We start from the raw sequence: 14939 nt of genomic DNA, 5'->3' as shown, positions 1-14939 counted from the left end.
CAGTTTACGGTATCTCATCAGAGAAGTGAGGGAGAATGTAGGAGATCTGCTAATACCTGCATAACAATGGACTAGTGTGCGTCCTCCACTGGCCTTTACTTTGTGGACCTTATCTGTTATGGTTTCAAAATAATCAGACAAGGATGTCTGCTTGAGAGAAGAGCAGATTCACAAATTCTTGTAAGGTACAAGTGGAACATTGTAAGGACACATTAATGACACAAGTGATGCGGCACTTTCTAAGTACGGACTAGTTGCTTGCTGCTTCATTGTTTAAGAACAAGCTCTTGGTTACTTGACTCAGCCCAGAAAGATAGGAAGGAAAATTACTAGAAGAAACAGTTGCGCACAGACACTTATAATGCAGCCCAGATAACTCAAATGGCTCACCAAAAAACCATAAAATTACAATGCAGGAAAAAGAGAGAAACCCAGTGGCGCAAAAGTGAAAAGACAATTTAGAACAATTTAAAACAAACGTCTTCCCTGTAAAAATGTCCTCAGTGTTTTCTTCAACCTTTATAGTTTTCTTTTTGAAGATCCACTCTGGTGTAAATTGTACCTCGGACAAAAGAATAATTTCCTTAGTGCAACACTGTAATTAAAAGTGGGTAGCACTCCTAAAAAGCATATAGTGTTTACACTCACATTTGATTAAATATATAATTGCCCATAATCCTCCACATCTGGAGTAAACTTCTTTTAATCCTTCATCCAGTATGTAACTCAAAGGTAAAAGAAAAAGGGGTTTAGTGCAACACCGTTTGTTAAAAACAGAGAGAATTTATTCAAGGTCGCACTTACAGGATATAAAATTCATATAAGCATATAACAAAATCCCCAAGGGAAGGTAGAGTTCTCACGGTAGATACAGTCCGAGCCAGCCGGTCCAGGATCGTCGTCGAGAACAAGTTGTTTCACCTTCACAATGGGTAGAAGAAATGTCCAGAAAGGTACCACCTGCTTAACGCGTATCGGACACTGTAGAGTCCTTCATCAGAAGCATGGTGGTCAGCAGCACAGTTCATATATTTATACCCCAGTGTTAATGGGATACTCCTCTTGCTCCACCCCCTCCCCAATGATACAATGGGCGCCTAAATTTGAATTAACAAGTCGAAAAATCCGGCATAAAGGTGTACTTCCGGTAACGTCACTTCCAGTATCAGCGGAAGTGACGATCGTGCGTTCCACCGGCGGTCCTGACAGATTCCAATGCCGTGGAGACACAGTGGTACTTCACACGGGGATATGTGCGTTTCAAAATCCCGGAAGTGGATTCAACTTCTTCTCACTTCCATAGTATTGGAACGCAAACGGAGTCCAATTTCATAGGGAGAGGGTGACCTTAGGAGTGAGCAATACATAAAAGACAGTAATCAGTAAAATATAAAAAAAAGAAAAAAGAAAAAGCATATTTAGAATCATTTCTAATACCAGAAGAGAGGGAGATTATATATAGGAAAATGGACATTTATAAAAAGTGTTTTAACTCAAAATCCCCGTTCAGACCTCGGGGGACAAGAGTTTTTAGCTGATATATCCCATTTATAGTAAAGTCTTTAATTTTTGAAGGGTTATTTTTTACTGTTGTCCGACACATTAAACACAGTCCGCATCGATGGAACCCTTGTATTCTTAAACTACTACGTTTGTCCTCCTCAATACTACTACGCACCAGTTTATTTCTAAGGTTGGGGGCTCTTCTATAAATAAAGGGCGGTTTATTGAGTAATTCCTTCCCAATTATAGGGTCTTTTTGGAGTATTGGCCAATTCTTCCTAATACATTTCTCTATGTCCTTAGAACTAGAGCTATATCTACTGATAAACGCCCATGAAGAATCATTATTTCTTATAGTTTTGGGCTTAGACTTCAAAAGATCTATTCTATCAATTTTTCCAATTTTATCTTCTGCTTTTAATAGTTCTTCCGGAGTATAACCTTTTTCCAAAAAACGTGATCTAGTCTCAATCATGAGTTCTTTACATACTTCAGGTTCCGAGCAGTTCCTTTTTATACGGCTGTATTGACCGAAAGGAATACCACCCAGCCAATTGTCATGATGTAGACTGTCTCTATAGATATAACTATTGCAGTCTATTGATTTCCGATAGTTACGTGTTTGAATTTTTCCATTTTTGGTATAAATAGCTAAGTCAAGAAAGGTTATTTCATTTTTACTTGACTGAAATGTCAAACAGATATTAAAGTCGTTTATGTTCAAAAATTAAAGACTTTACTATAAATGGGAGAACATACCCGATAAGGGATTTTATTACATGTTGCTCAAAAAACGTGGTTTATGCTGTACAATGTACGTGCAATCTGGTATATATTGGAAAAACTGCAAGAAACCTAAAAACCAGATTAGCAGAACATGTGAATAACATAAAGAAGGGATTAGAACTACACACGTTGTCGGCCCATTTTAAAGATAAACATCACTCAAAGGAATGTTTCATAAAATCCTTTTGGGGTATACAAGTTGTATTACCCCATTGGAAAACACGTGATATAGATTTGAGGCTCTCTAGGGCAGAAATGAAATGGATATATCAGCTAAAAACTCTTGTCCCCCGAGGTCTGAACGGGGATTTTGAGTTAAAACACTTTTTATAAATGTCCATTTTCCTATATCTAATCTCCCTCTCTTCTGGTATTAGAAATGATTCTAAATATGCTTTTTCTTTTTTCTTTTTTTTATATTTTACTGATTACTGTCTTTTATGTATTGCTCACTCCTAAGGTCACCCTCTCCCTATGAAATTGGACTCCGTTTGCGTTCCAATACTATGGAAGTGAGAAGAAGTTGAATCCACTTCCGGGATTTTGAAACGCACATATCCCCGTGTGAAGTACCACTGTGTCTCCACGGCATTGGAATCTGTCAGGACCGCCGGTGGAACGCGATGGAACGCACGATCGTCACTTCCGCTGATACCGGAAGTGACGTTACCGCAACTCCCGTTACCGGAAGTACACCTTTATGCCGGATTTTTCGATTTGTTAATTCAAATTTAGGCGCCCATTGTATCATTGGGGAGGGGGTGGAGCAAGAGGAGTATCCCATTAACACTGGGGTATAAATATGTGAACTGTGCTGCTGACCACCATGCTTCTGATGAAGGACTCTACAGTGTCCGATACGCGTTAAGCAGGTGGTACCTTTCTGGACATTTCTTCTACCCATTGTGAAGGTGAAACAACTTGTTCTCGACGACGATCCTGGTCCGGCTGGCTCGGACTGTATCTACCGTGAGAACTCTACCTTCCCTTGGGGATTTTGTTATATGCTTATATGAATTTCATATCCTTTAAGTGCGACCTTTAATAAATTCTCTGTTTTTAACAAACAGTGTTGCACTAAACCCCTTTTTCTTTTACCTTTGAGTTACATACTGGATGAAGGATTAAAAGAAGTTTACTCCAGATGTGGAGGATTATGGGCAATTATATATTTAATCAAATGTGAGTGTAAACACTATATGCTTTTTAGGAGTGCTACCTACTTTTAATTACAGTGTTGCACTAAGGAAATTATTCTATTGTCCGAGGTACAATTTACACCAGAGTGGATCTTCAAAAAGAAAACTATAAAAGTTGAAGAAAACACTGAGGACATTTTTAAAGGGAAGACGTTTGTTTTAAATTGTTCTAAATTGTCTTTTCACTTTTGCGCCACTGGGTTTCTCTCAGCCCAGAAAGAGACATCAGCTTAAGTTTACATGTGTTAGGTGCTCCTTTCTCTCTTTTCTTCATAAATTGTTAAAAAAGTAGCATAAATCCTGCTATTCAGCTTAAATGTTAACTGTACCACTCACAGGACCAGGAATGTAAATTGTTAGTTCTTCAGTAGTTATCTGTTCACAGTCATTTCCACAAAAAATCTGTCACACAAGTCACATGACTGACTGAGTCTCTATTACAGCCAGGATGCTGCTGCTGCTGCCTCTATGAGCCATGTAGAAATATTTTCAAAGTAACATTAAACAAAAAGAGATAAATTATGAACCAAGTATCCCTAGAAATAGAGATCGAGAAAGAAGGCAGACAAAAAGATCTTGGAGACCAGAGATCAAAAGTATTATTAACCACTTAACTGACAATTTTCTCCCCAGAAAAATGCTCAGAAATTGTCAGGTTCTTTTTATTAGTCAGGTGAAGAATGTGTATTTTACATCATCTAAAATTATTTTAGTTAAAAAAAAAAAGTTTTTTGATATTTGGGGGGGAAAAAAACAAAACATTGAAACATTGGTTGCGACCATCGGAAACATTGCGGCTTTCAATTTTTTTTATTTTTTATTTAGTACTTCTTTATTGAAAGTGTTTTCACAACATACAAACATAAAAACAAGAACAACAACTAAACAGTAAAGAAGAAAAAATTACATAAAGCACATAAAAGTGGATCAAGTAGGTATATGCTAAAGCATATGAAACAACACATCAAGATTGTTATCATAAAATCAGTGAGACACAGTGTATCAATTGACATAAGTAGGAACACAGCGAAATAAAACATAACAAAAGCATAAATAGGAGACATCACACAGACAGCTCCAAGATTAAAGCAATCTCCCGGAATCCAGTAGCAGTAGCTTACTGCAACAATCCCATTCCAAAGATCGACGTATTCCATCTATCCCATTTACCAAAATAATTAACCAGCGTGCCTCTAGATCTAAACATCACCTTTTCATGGCCAGAGACCTCATTAAACAAAGCCCTCCAGTGGGAGATATTGGGTGATTCAGGGGAAAACCATTTTCTGGCTATCAATACCTTTGCCAAGGTAGTTAAGCATAAAACGTATCGGTATAAGACCAGGGAATGCGTTTCCTCAATATCTAGCCCAAACAGACATAGTCTAGGGTCCAACAGAGGGAGAGATGGTTCCGTAAGGGTAATGTCATTCCAAACCGCAACCTAAAACGGTACTAACTTTGGGCAAAACCATAATAAATGCCAAAAATCAGCCCCTTCTTCATTGCACTTTGGGCAGCAGGTATCAGGTCGAAGGTGTGCTCTATGAAGCATCACCGGAGTGCGGTATACCCTATGTTGGACATAAAAGTATACCTGCTGATATCTAACACATGGGGTAGTATACTGGATGGAGCCCAAAATTTGCGTCCACTGTTTAGATAGGTCACCTAGATCACTCTCCCATTTAAGTTTCAAGGGGTCAAATAGATTTGAATTGACATGCACATTCAATGCGGCATAGATCGTAGATATGTGTCCCCTGGGGCCCAATGTAAGAAGCAGTGTTTTGACTGGAGACACCGAAATAGCTAGAGGGGCTGTACCAAATTGCGCCTGCAGTGCATGGCGCAACTGAAAATAACGGAAGAAGGCAGAATTAGCAACAGCATAGTCACCACGTATCTGTTCAAATGATTTGAGAGTGCCATTGTCATAGAGCTGAGCAACTGTTGCAACTCCCACCTTCAACCATAAATTATCTGGGGATAAAGGAAGCAATTCTTTATAAGAATCATTAAACCACAGGGCTGTATCTACATCAATGTCATGCCAGTCAAAAAAAAGTGCGCTAGATGCCATAGCAAGAGAGCCTGTCTGAGAATAGGAGGGAGGCCAGAGAGAATAGAGCCAGAAAGTGAAGCAAGGAAAGAGAAGACTCCACCCACTTGGCATAGAACCCCAACATCGTATCTCCACCCGTACCTAGGAGCCAACCAGAAAGGTGGACCAGTTGAGAGGCCAAGTAATATATTTGCATATTGGAAAGACCCAGACCTCCATCCAACTTGGACTTGACCAAGGCTTTCATGGCTACACTAGATGCTTTGCCACCCCAAATAAAAGAGATATAACACTGTCAATGGAGGAGAATTTTTTTTGGGGTAGATATACAGGAGAATGTTGCAATAAGTATAGATACCTGGGTTGAACAGACATTTTAAACAAATTAATGCGGCCCATAACAGTAAGAGGAAGTTTTTTCCACAAATGAGCTTTCTTTTTAAAATCATGTGTGACAGGCTCCACATTCAGCGCAACATAGTCCTGAGGACGGGGAGATATCCAAGCTCCCAGATATTTAAACTGGAGAGTCCATTGCAGCGGACAGGAAGAGTCCATCACAGCAGGGAGAACACCAGATATTGGGTAAATATTGGACTTGTTCCAGTTTATTTGTAAACCAGAATAAGTTCCAAAGTGATTGACTGACTATCTGGAGCATAGAGAGTAATGATTGCTCAGAATCATTAAGAAATAAAAGCATGTCGTCAGCGTAAAGTGCGATAACATCAATATGGTCCCCAACTCTAATACCCTCAATGTCTGAAGACGTACGTATGCAACTAGCCAGCGGTTCAATGGCAAGGGCAAACAGGGCCGGAGAGAGCGGGCAACCCTGCCTCGTACCTCTCTCCAGTGGAAATGGTTGTGACAGATGACCATTGACTGAGACTCGAGCAGCCGGGGAAGAATAAAGCGGCTGGACCCACCGAACAAATTTAGGACCGAACGCAAATTTATGAAGTACTTCCCACAAATCAACCCACTCTACTGAGTAAAAGGCCTTGGCAGCATCCAAGGACACCACCACTGCCCCCGGCTCGGGTCAGTACCCTCTCTGCAGATGGCAGAAGAGCCCACAGAGGTTCTGTATCGTAGACTACCCCGGCATAAAACCCGTCTGGTCACTGTGGATAATAGATATGACTACAGTATTTAAACGGACAGCTAGAACTTTGGCCAAAATCTTAACGTCTGTGAAAAGTAAAGAGATAGGGTGATAGGAGTCCGGGGAGGTGGGGTCCTTACCTGGCTTAAGAATTACAATTATAAAGCATACTCAAACAGGGTATTAAACAACTCAACTAAATAGGAGGCATAAAAGTCTTTGAACTGTTTATACAGTTCGATGGGTATTCCGTCACACCCAGTGGCCTTATTGTTGGGGAACGATGCTATGGTAGCGTCTCGTTCCTCAATGGTAAATGGGGAGTCCAAGAATGCAATAGATTCTGTGGACAATTGCGGCAATTGTATATGGGAGAGGTAATTCCTCAGCTGGTCTGCTGTATAGGACACCTTGGAAGTATACAGTGAGGAATAATAGGCAAAGAATACTTCATTAATATCAGGGCAAGAGTGTTTCAGAGCTCCCTGAGAATCATATACTTGTTGGACAGAAATATTACCTCTCTCCTCCTTGGAAAGAAAGGCAAGATAGCTGCACCCCACCTCAGCCTGCGAATACAGAGAGTGTTTGGAGAATAACAACCGACGCTTGGATTTATCTAACTAAAACATCATCCATTCCCTTCTGGCCATCTCCCAGCGGGCATGCAAGGAGGGAGATTTAAGCAAAATATAGTCAGCTTCTAATTGGCAGCAAGTTTGTTCAAGACGGGATTCCTCCTCTCTACTAGACCGCTTAATAGCTGCCACCTTTTTAATAAGGGAACCACGAACAGTAGCTTTAAATACATCATGTTTAATAGTAGGGGTAGGACAGGAGGCGTTAAAATCCTGAAAATCTCGCCAGTCAGCAAGCATGTCAGCTCCATCACCCATTAACGACAACCAGAACGGGTTGAGTTTCCAGAATTTAACACCCTGGGGAGACAAAGGATCTAATACCAACAAGACAGGGAAATGGTCAAAGATCCCCCTAGGCAAGTATTTAACCTGAATCACCTTAGGGACCAAATCTGGGGATAAAAGAGCCAAGTCAATACGTGAAAATGTATTAAAGGTGGCCGAGTAACAAGAGTACTGGCGTTCCCGGAGGAACTGGACTCTCCAAACATCAATTAGTTCTAATTCAGACACCAATTCAGAGAAGGGGGTAGGGGAAGAAGAGGAGAGATCAGCACTGGGGTTCTCCCTCCACCTATCTAAAAACAAGTCCATGACATTGTTATAGTCTCAAATAGTGGGGGTGGATGGTGACAGTACATTAAACGACACAGCCTGTCGTAAAACATCATTATTATAAGGGGGGGGGGGAGGACTTACACTGCAAGAATGTGTAAAAGGGTAGAATTACCAAAAGCCCTAAGGAAGAAGCGTCTATTTGACTATGATCTAAATGGACATTTACAGATTTTTTGATGAGCACAGAGACTCCCCTAGCATTCTGTAAAAAAGTAGAATGGAACAACCACCCCACCCATGGCTTTTTCGGAGCTAACGTCTTGCTGCCAGTAAGATGAGTTTCTGAAAAACAAACAATATCCGCTTTATACTTTTTTACTTGCGACAGGACCAGCGCTCTCTTTATCTTATTGTTGAGACCTTGTACATTCCAGCCGAGCAGGTGAAGCCCCTCAGGTGTTACCAGCATCGGAATATACCGAAAAGGGAAATAGGAAAAAAGGGAAGAACAGGAGGAAAGAAGAGAGGAAACACATTGGCCCTCATTCCGAGTTGTTCGCTCGCTAGCTGCTTTTAGCAGCATTGCACACGCTAAACTGACGCCTACTGGGAGTGAATCTTAGCATAGCAGAATTGCGAACGAAAGATTCGCATAATTGCGAATAGAAATTTCTTTGCAGTTTCTGAGTAGCTCGGGACTTACTCTGCCACTGCGATCAGTTCAGTCAGTTTCGTTCCTGGTTTGACGTCACAAACACACCCAGCGTTCGCCCAGACACTCCCCCGTTTCTCCAGCCACTCCCGCGTTTTTCCCAGAAACGGCAGCGTTTTTCCGCACACACCCATAAAACAGCCAGTTTCGGGGGGGCGTGGCTTGACTGCTGAGGAGGAAAGACGTGCAGCCTGAGAGCTCCTGCATAGTGCCTGCTAAAAACCCGTTTTATACAGCTTGGGCTTACCCATCTTCCCACATGCTGCCCTCCTGCTGCTGTGGGGCCATCTGAGCTGCCCTGGGGGGACACCGCGGAATCGGGGAGTGCTTCTGAGCGCTCCTGCGGGTTGCGGCCCTCCCCCCGGACTGAAGCCGGGGACTGGAGTAGTTGAGGATCCGGACCAAGGCCTCTGCAATTGCGCAGCCCACGGATGCCCTCCCGACGACACTGAGACCCCTAGAGCGGCTGGCCAGACACCCGACTGGCTCTGCGCACACCCGGAGAGGAGGCGCTGTCAGGCCCTGGAGTGCCGGATACCGAGCGCTGCAACGGAGACGCGCGCCATCTTGCAGGGACACGGAGGACTCAGACCAGCCGACGACGGCACAGGGCACCTGACCTGCCGCGCTCCTTGGCGGTACTTCACCATCCAGCGGGGGAGACACCCTTGACGGAGCTCCGACGAGCCGGAGAAGAAACTTGTGGCCGAGAGGTAAGAGGTGCCTCTCCTGGCCTCCTGAGAAACCTGGTCCGCATCCCCACAAAGTCCCCATCTTTGTTCTCCCTGGGGCTCTCTACCCCCCCCAACATACGTACCACGGTCTCCTTGTCCCCGTGCTCAGGTATTAGTGAGGGGGAACCGCGGTATTGGGAAGAGGCTTAGGCCTGCTCTTTGGGTTGCGGCCCTCCCACTCCACAAAAGCAGGGGACTGAATTTAAGATACACTCCCGGACGGGAGGGAGAGCTACATATAAGCGTGGCACACGCACCTGTGCCTACCTCGGTATTCCTCTTTACTCCCCTCGCCACTTGGACCCTTCGGTGCAGCCGCAACCAGTGAGGACAGAACGGTTGAGGCCTCCGGACGGAGTTCAGCTGGGGAGGAGGACTTGCGGGCGATCCGGGGAGGGTGGAAGGCCTGAGGCCACGCATTGGTGAATTCCATACGGTCTGGAGCACCTTTTTGGATCCCTGACCTGAGGTCCCCACGCTGGCCCTCACACTCCCGGGACTGGGAGACGGCCGCACAGACACCAGTGACCCCCACCCTCGTCCACCGACTGGTTCTTAACGGCGGCCGGTGTTGGCGGGGCCCCCTCGCCAGGGATATGTGAGCCCCAAAAAACGAAATATGGCCGACAGGGTTCTACATGCTGCCGCACTGCCGACTTCTGTGCTTCCGGGCTTTCATCTGACGTATACTATGATATATTGAGACCGAACCACGCAGAGGGAACAGCGGGTTGAGCTTCCACCTGGGATATGTCGTAATGCTCTCCTCCCTGAGGCTCTGTTCTGTTCTCTTCACCTGGACAAATGACAAGACGGCGACGCTTTGGTAAAACATCAAAAGTTAGATCCGCGACCACACAAGCCGCAGCCTTCCATACTTTATTTGGCACCCCCGTCCCTGACCCTAGCACCTCCACCGCAGTCACTGATCACTTGCCGCCAATCATCATGGAAGATCCCGGGACCTCTCCCTCTCCAAAACATCGCCAAACTGGATCTGCTAGTAAAGATTCTGCCGATATGGCGGCAGTCCTCACACAACTACGCTCTCTCCCGACTCGCCAAGACATCCAACAAGATTTATCCAACATGGAAAAAAGAATCCATGACTCCCTACAAGCGAGTCTTTCCAATATCCAATCTGATCTCACGCAAGTAGCAAACAGAGTAGTTGACCTGGAAGATCATAGAGATGAAACGGACGCTAAGCTCGCAGATCTCCACGATCTTGTATCCCGATACTCACATACCACCACTGAAATGAGACGTAGACTGGATGATATAGATAACAGAGGGAGGCGGAACAACCTGAGGGTCAAAGGTCTACCCGAGGATGTGCTACCCCAGGGCCTGGCTGCGGCATTGACTGCAATATTTAACGACTTGCTGGGTGCTGACCCCGGCTCTCAAATTGTGTTTGATAGAGCACATCGGGCACTACGACCAAGGGGAGCACCTACAGAGCGGCCTAGAGATGTCATTTGCCGGCTACATTACTTCCAGGTGAAAGAGACTATCCTACAGAAGTCCAGACAGGCCTCGAACATAGCCTTCAATGGCCACCCCATCCAGATTTTCCAGGATCTTTCCTGGATGACTTTACAGCAGAGGCGTCTCCTCCACCCCCTCACGGAAGCTCTTCGGAAGAAGGATATCAGATTTCGCTGGGGCTTTCCTCTGAGCGTCCAAGTCACCCGCGACGGGAACCGACATGTCTTGGAGGACTATGATGGCGTTCCAGCATTCTGCAAGGCATTGGGCCTACCGTTGATCTCATTACCAAATTGGACAGACCCTCTACAGCTTCCCACTACGGCATTACCCCGCAGGGAGCCTTGGAAAAAAGTAGACACCTCAAAACGACGCAACCGGGCGGGCAGATCCAATGAAACATCTGAAACCTCATGACGCGTCTGCTACCATAAATTGTGATATCCTTTTTATGCTACCTTATTGAAAGCTCACAGTGATCTTTTTTCCTTTTTTACTTTTTCTTATTATTCAATAGGTTGTTTTAAAATTTGAGCTTCAATTACCTTGAGAATGCCTACCACTCCCGTACTATTACAAGTTGTTAATGTAATTAATTGGAGATGCTTCCTGTGGGCCGGGATGGATTAGGTGGCGAGATGGAGGGAGGCGGTTGATTGATTTCCCTCCTCCCATCTCCTTCCTGACCATGATATATCCCTCTCAAACACCTCTTACTTAACTATATAATATTGTTGAACCTGCTGTTACCCTTTGGACCCCCTTCTCTGCTGTATATTTCTTAGACCATGGGATGCTTAATCTATACCCATGGCTATCAATGCAGAGATTACCACTACATGTTGTTGTTTAAATTTATATTTCTTTTTTGGTTTCTTCTTTTCTTTTTCCATGTTCATGTACCCATGTCTTCCTTTCTTTCCTCATGTGTTGACCCTACCACCCCCCTCTTTTATGCCACAACCAATTTCAGGTTACTTATGACCCAGCATTGGGTCAGAGTCGTAGCCCTGATATATCATTAAGCCAGTTGATCCCTATGCTTTTTCTATATGGCTAGCCTAAAAATTGTTTCCCACAATGTGAAGGGTTTAAATATCCCAGAAAAGAGGTCAGGCCTACTACATACCTTACATACTGATGGGGCGGAGGTTATTTTCCTACAGGAGACGCATTTTAAACGAGGGGCCTCCCCTGGTCTTCGCTCCCGTTACTTCCCCAATGGTTATTTTAACGATTATTCTGGGGCGAGGGCTAGGGGTGTTGCTATCCTTTTTGCCAAACATCTTAGACTACTAGATGTCTCCGAAATGTTGATAGGGGATGGGAGAGGGATCCTGGTTAGAGCTACTATAGCACATCAGACATTTACCTTCGTAAACCTCTACCTTCCTAACCGAGGCCAAACTCGGTTTCTCAAAGAATCACTAGAACTAATCGAGCAAAATCTGATGGGCACTTTGGTAGTGGGAGGCGACCTTAATTGGGTCCTTGAATCTCGTATGGATTCCTCCTCTGGGTCCCCACGGAACACGCTTAAAGAATCCAGACGATTTAGAGCTGTTCTACATGATTTTCAACTAGTTGATACCTGGCGTCTTTTGCATCCTTCAGATAAGGACTATACTTTCTATTCACCCCCACATAAGACATACTCCCGAATAGACTATCTCTGCGTGAGCCATGCTCATCTAGACCTATTGATTGATGCGACCATCGGCCAAATTACAATTTCGGATCATGCCCCAATCACGCTCACACTCTCTCTCCGCCACCCTCCCCCCAAACACTGGCGCTGGCGATTTAATGAACAACTCCTCCGGGACCCTGTTTGTAGAGCCCAAATTGAGAAAGCAATAGATGACTACATCGCTTTGAACACAACTGGCGATGTATCCCCAGTTGTACTATGGGAGGCACATAAATGTGTGATCAGAGGCCAATGCATACAATTAGGCTCACATCTGAAAAAACAGAAGGTTGAATGTAGAAATGCCTTATTAGAAAAAATAAAAAAACTGGAACTGGCCCACAAGTCTACGCTGGCGTCGGATACTTATGCCGAACTCCAAACAGCGAGACAAGCTCTTAAAACTCTGCTTAGTGACGGTACTCGCAGGGCGTTCCGTAAATGCAGACATAAATATCATAGATGGGGTAACAAACCCGGTAAACTCCTGGCACGTGCTCTTAGAGCTCAGAGGTCTTTAACGTACATATCTAAACTCACAGACGCTGACGGGATATCTCGGGCCTCTGATACAGAGATAGCGGAGATCTTCCACAAATATTACTCAGCCTTATACAATCTGACCTCCACGCGGACACCAACTACACGCAAAGATCACATACGCAACATACAATTTTTTTTAGACGAAATCACTTTCCCGACTCTCCCGACAGACATTGCTCAGGCCCTAGACGACCCTTTTACTGGAGAAGAGCTGCTGGCTGCCCTAAAGTCATCTCCTAACGGTAAAAGCCCAGGACCGGATGGCTTTCCAGTCACGTACTACAAAGCCTTTCAGGAGAAACTCAGCCCCCTTCTCCTTCAGGCCTGCAATGCCATTTCGTCAACGACTCCTCTATCAGATCAGTCCTTAAGCGCCCATATTACTGTTATCCCAAAAGAATCTAAAGACCCGACGCTCCCTTCCAACTATAGACCGATATCGTTATTAAACGTAGATGTTAAATTATTCGCAAAACTTATGGCTAATCGCCTTAAACCATTACTGCCAGATATACTACACCCTGATCAGGTCGGCTTTGTTATGGGCAGAGAGGCTAGGGACAATACTATTAGAGTCATTGATCTGGTTGCACATGCGCAGACAACTGATGCTCCCACCATGCTTCTTTCCACAGACGCAGAAAAGGCCTTTGATCGGGTGGATTGGGATTTTATGGAGGCAGTGCTCCGACGCCTGGGTCTAGGAGATGTTTTTCTGCAGAGAATTCTTTCATTATATAAAACCCCGTCGGCCCGGGTTAGGGTGAATGGCGTTCTTTCTGAACCCATAACAATCTCCAATGGCACACGCCAGGGTTGCCCGCTGTCACTTTTAATTTTTGTTCTATGCATGGAGGCCCTGGCTCGGGCAATTAGATTCAACCCTAATATCACGGGCCTGCGAGTGGGCAAAATCGAGCATCGCCTGGCTCTCTTTGCAGACGACCTATTGGCGATCATAACAAATCCTTTGATTTCCCTACCCAACCTTATGAAGGAATTTATACGATTCGGAGACATGTCAAATTTTAAAATTAATTATTCAAAATCCATGGCAATGAATATCACGCTCTCACCCGCTGCGGTATCCTCCTTATCACAATCATTCCAATTCACATGGCAAAAATCCCATATTACATATTTAGGAATTCAAATCCCATCGACACTCGCTAATATAACTAGTATTAACCACACTCCCCTATTGCGCAAATTGCGACAGGAGATGAAGCATTGGCTCACGCAGAGATTCTCATGGCTAGGCCGTATAAATATAGTAAAGATGAACATTCTCCCCAGGTTGCTATACCTCTTCCAAACCATCCCTCTGAAACTTCCCCCACAATTCTTAGCTGAAGCACACAAGGCAATAAGCCATTTCATTTGGGGCGGCCGGAAGCCTAGGTTCAAGCACAGTCATCTATCTAGGCTGAAAGCACAAGGCGGGCAACAATTACCTATGATTTCCACATATTATCATGCCGCACTACTACATAGAATTATAGACTGGTCTCGCCCTGCTTCCCAGAGGAAGCAGTGGGTCGACCTGGAATGTTCTTCCACTAATCTTAACCTACAGGTAGTGCCTTGGTCCCCTAGGTTTGGTCGCTCACCACATCCTACTGTGGGGCCCACATTGGCTCTATGGCGGACACTTCGTCACAAAATGGGACTCATGTCTAAACAAACGTCCGTTATACCTATATTTGACAATCCATTATTCCCCCCGGGCAGGTCCAATGAGATTGCTTCTAGATGGGGGGAGGCGGGTGTGACTAGGGTGATTCACTTGACTGCACATGGCAAACTCAAACCGTTCGCTGAAATACAGAAAACGGGCGATATACCCGCTAAAGACTATTGGTTTTACCTTCAGGCGCGACATTTTGTTACATCACAGCGAGAAGCGACA

The sequence above is a fragment of the Pseudophryne corroboree genome, chromosome 2, assembly GCF_028390025.1.
Source record: "Pseudophryne corroboree isolate aPseCor3 chromosome 2, aPseCor3.hap2, whole genome shotgun sequence".
NCBI lineage: Eukaryota > Metazoa > Chordata > Amphibia > Anura > Myobatrachidae > Pseudophryne > Pseudophryne corroboree.
The sequence above is the reverse complement of the archived record's forward strand: the minus strand, read 5'-3'. Positions refer to the sequence as shown.